The sequence below is a fragment of the Octodon degus genome, unplaced genomic scaffold, assembly GCF_000260255.1.
Source record: "Octodon degus isolate 3935 unplaced genomic scaffold, OctDeg1.0 scaffold00072, whole genome shotgun sequence".
Classification (NCBI taxonomy): Eukaryota; Metazoa; Chordata; class Mammalia; order Rodentia; family Octodontidae; genus Octodon; species Octodon degus.
In genome coordinates, this window is record NW_004524648.1 from 5,624,325 (window position 1) to 5,628,533 (window position 4,209).

Sequence of the window (4,209 nt, forward strand, 5' to 3'; positions counted from 1 at the left end):
AAAGAATGCCTTTCCCCCCCTCTCCTTAATTTTTTGTAACTTTTTTTCAGGGCTGGGGAGATAACTCTGTTGGTCTAAGCGCCCTGCCTGGCAAGCGCAAGACTGGGTTCGGTCCCTGGTATGGCATGCGGTGCATAGACTGAGACAAGAGGCTCATTAGGGGTCGGAGACTCTGTACCAAGTAAATCACTTTTTTGGATCAATTTTGCATGCTTATATCTGGTTATCTGAACAACTAATTTGAAGACAATGCACTATGACAACCATTGTTGAATCCCTATTATTTTGTTTAGTGAAATTCTAATAGTTTTTGTTTTACTATTTTTTATTCTCTTTAAAAATAATAAAAGGAATGGAAGTAAGAAGTTTAGACATCTGGTTGGGAGGGTGTTATTTGTTTTTCAGAAGAGAAATGAGTTTGTTTAGATCTGTTTGGAGTTTCTGGTTAGGAGAGAGGTTGTCCATAGAGAAGAAAGAGAGCAGGAAATATGTCTGAAGGCCTCTGGGAGGTGGAGGGAAGGATTTAGATTAGTGGGCTGTGTGGTACTAGGATAGGAGTGTTTTCAGAATGAGGTGGGTGGCCCTTGATCTGGAATCCCCATCTTCTAGGCGGTGCTTTGCCCCAGTATAGGCTCTACTCAGGAAAAGGCAGTTGGTACTCATCCCAAGTGGGGTTCAGGAAGGCAAAGATGACTGAGGAGCTGAATGTCAGAGTGATGTGATGAAGCGATGGAGCATGCGATTTGAGCTGGGCGGGGAGACCCTCATGAGGCCAGAGGGGACTGGGACCTGGGAGGAAGAGAAGTGAGTTGAGGCCCTAACAAGGAAGTGGAGGGGGCATAGTGATAGCACTGGGCCAGGAGCCTGGGAGAGTAGGATGAGGGCACAGTGTCTGCATTCCTGGTGTTAGGACCAGGTTCTGCTCCCAGGAGGGCATAGCTAAGATGGAGTGAAGGGGAAGGTCTTTGGATAGGAGGTCAAGAGACAGACAGCTCATGGCTACCAAGGGTGGTGGTGGCAGTTGGGTAAGAAGGCCTGAAGGTAGGGGAGTGATCAAGAGGGAGGTGTGTGGGAGCTGAGGTGTTCCTTGGCCTTGGGCAGTGGAGGAGAAAGTGTGGGCATGGCCTTGGTGAGCAGGGAGGCTGCCAAGCCTAGTTTCAAAGGGTAAGAAAATGAGTAGCTTGCTCGAGAGGGCTGTGGGGAAGGTGAGTGCTTAGGCGAGCCGGGTGCCATTTTCTGCAGAGGCCACAGCTGATATGGTGTGGGGGAAGGAAGGGGTGTTCAGGGGAGGAGTCGACAGGTGGAAGGAGACTTGGTAGTGGAGGGACCAGCTGTTCCCTCAGGGGTGCAAGCAGCGAACAGCCTGGGGTGGCTGGGCATGAGAGCGCAGTTCTGACCAGGCCCTGAGCTGACAGCCGGTATGAAGAGGTGTTCAGAGCTGCCCTTCCTACTCTCAGGTGATCATGGTGATCGTGCCCATGGGAAAAAAACTGATTCCCTTCCACAGAGGCTGAGGCAGAGAGGACTTAGAGCCAGCTGCTGTTTTTTGGGGGATGTATGTTTGCAGTTCCTGAGGAATCTTAAGAGGCCTGGGGAAGGAATGTGCTGGTCATGGTATAAGGTTTTCAAGGCAAGTTGCTCCTTCCTGCATGCCACCCTGGCCTCCTGCTCCAAACTGTGCACTTGCAAGAGAATTCACAGAGCTGGGAGGTCCTTCTAGATAGGCACCTCATGGAAGGTGAGAATCAGATCACAAAGTAATGAGCAGAGTAGAAGTCGTGTGTCCTTGTCCCCATCTCCAGGCTTACAAGGGCCTGAGTGGTGTTTAGTTCAGGTCGTCTATCCTTGGGGCAGGGTGGTGCCTTCCCTGGCAGTCTGCAGGCCCCTCCAGGTCAAGATCTGGGCTCCGGGCAGCCCAGAACTCTGTGCCCAGCTGTACTCCAGGGCCTGGCAACAGCTCCCCCTCCACCCCAGAATGCACTGGCTTTAAGGATATGGTAGCACCTTCTGATATACAAGGAGTGCAGATCCCAGCTCCATGAGGCCTTGTTTATAGCTGCTTGCTAGGGGAGGGAGCTGGGTCCGTGCACAGCTGTCAGTGTGCCGCAGTGAGCCCCAGCCAGGTCTGTAATCTGTAGATAAAGGTTCTCAAGGCCTCATGGATGGCACATCCATCCAGAAAAACTCCAGCTGTTCTCTTCAGTTTGAAATTCCTTCAGTAGGAGCACTGAGGTTTTTGTTTTCTTTTCTTTCTTTCTTTTTTTTTTTTTTGCATTTTAGGGAAGGGCCTACAGGGTGTTCAGGGTTTCACTACTAGTAGTGATCCACCTGTTTACAGCCTCCCAAGAGCTGGGATTACAGGCTCCCAGTCAACTGCAATCTCAGCAGGCCCCAGGGGGTGGGGCGGGCACAGCAGGCCTGGGGATGAAACTCCCAGCCCCTGTGCCTGTTTGCATGCGCTTTAATCCACTAAGCTATGTGGCTGGCCCGAGGATTTTGTTTTGAGACAGGGTCTCCCTAAGTTGTCCTGGTGGACTTTAAACTTGTGATCCTTCCATCTCAGGCTGCTGAGTGGTAGGATTACATGCATGGACACCATGGCTGGTCCAAGGGTTCTTAATTTGATGTCATATTTTTGGATTAGTGGAGGCCATCACTAATCCACTGACCAAAACAGAAGTTCAGTTAAAGTGCCTTGGCTGAGTGTGCTCCGCCATTCTAGACTGGAATTTTGAGCCCAGCCTGGGCAATTTAGTGATTTAGTAAGACCCTGCCTCCAAAAAAAGGTGGTAGTGGTGGTAGGGATGTAGCTGTTATGGTTTGGGTCTAGTTGTCCCCGCAAAGCCTCATGTGAGTTATGGGCAGGCTAGCTGGAGGAACAATCAATGGCTTGAGGGGCGGGGCCAGAGGATCAGGGCAGGGCCCTAGAGGCACAAACTGCTAAACTGGCTAGCCTGTGCTTTCTCAGAGATGTGAGGGGTCATCCCGGACACGGCAGCGTACCAGCCTCTCCTCCAGTGTCTTGAAGCCTCCAGTAAGTGTGAGCTAAATAAACCTTTCCTTCTCTCATTTTGAGTGTCCATGCAGAGGGTTGAATTTTTTTTTTATTTTTTATTTTTTATTTTTTTTTATTTTTTAGACAAGGTCTTGCTTTGTGGCTCAGCTGGCCTTGAACTTGAAACCATTTTCCTGCCTTGGCATCCTGAGTGCTGGGATCACAAACTTGTTCAAAGGATTCAATCTCAATAGTGAAGGAATAAAACAGAAACAAATACCCCCCAAAAAAACCCCCAACGCTTCCCTTTCTTTATAAGAACCTTTTTGCAAATTACTGTTGAGACACCATTAGCCCCAACAGTGGCCCACATGGTGGTGCAAAGGGAAGTCTACCTCCAATTACAGAAAGCTCTTCTGCCCTTTTGCTTCACTTTCATCTCTTCTTATCCCACCCTGTGCCCCTCTCTCCCCATCCTTGTCTATTGTAAGGCCCAGATGAAGGCCAACCACCAGTTGCCTCTAATTGGTGACATTTCCACATGTGAACCTCTGTGGCACTGTCTTAAGTTTGTCCTGTTCCTGAGCACGTACATCTCTGGACAAGTTTCTCACTAGATTTCCTGGAAAACAAAGCCTGTGACTTATGCATCTTGATTTTGCTAACACAAACCTGGAATTATTGTTGAATGAACTAAATGAGAAATCAACTCCTGTGTCACAGCAGACCAGCCAGGAGGACATGTCCACAGGTCAAAGCCCAGGCTCTGTCAGTGTGGGAGGCTCAGCCACGAGGCTGTGGGGACTGTCTCTTAAGGTCTATGGGAGCCATTGGTAGCTGATCACTTGGCTTGGGCTGTCTTGTGTGGTTACCTTTTCATGTCAAAGAATCCATAAACATGGGCAGAGGAGATGAGAAACAACTCAAAGATAAGCTTTTAAAATGTAGGCATTTTGTCCATAGATCCTTTGGCACTGGATTAGATTCATAAAAACTGCATTAAGGGAGCCGGGGAGATGACTCAGTGGAATAAGCGCTTCCCTGGCAAGCGCAAGGGCCTAAGTTCAATCCCCGGTTCTGACAAAAACAAAACAAAACAAAACAAAAAACTGCCATCAAGATATCCCTTGGGGGCTGAGGAGACAGCTCAGTAGAGTAAGTGCTTGCCTGGTAAGCACAAGGTCCTGAGTTCAATCCCTGACACCACAAAAAAA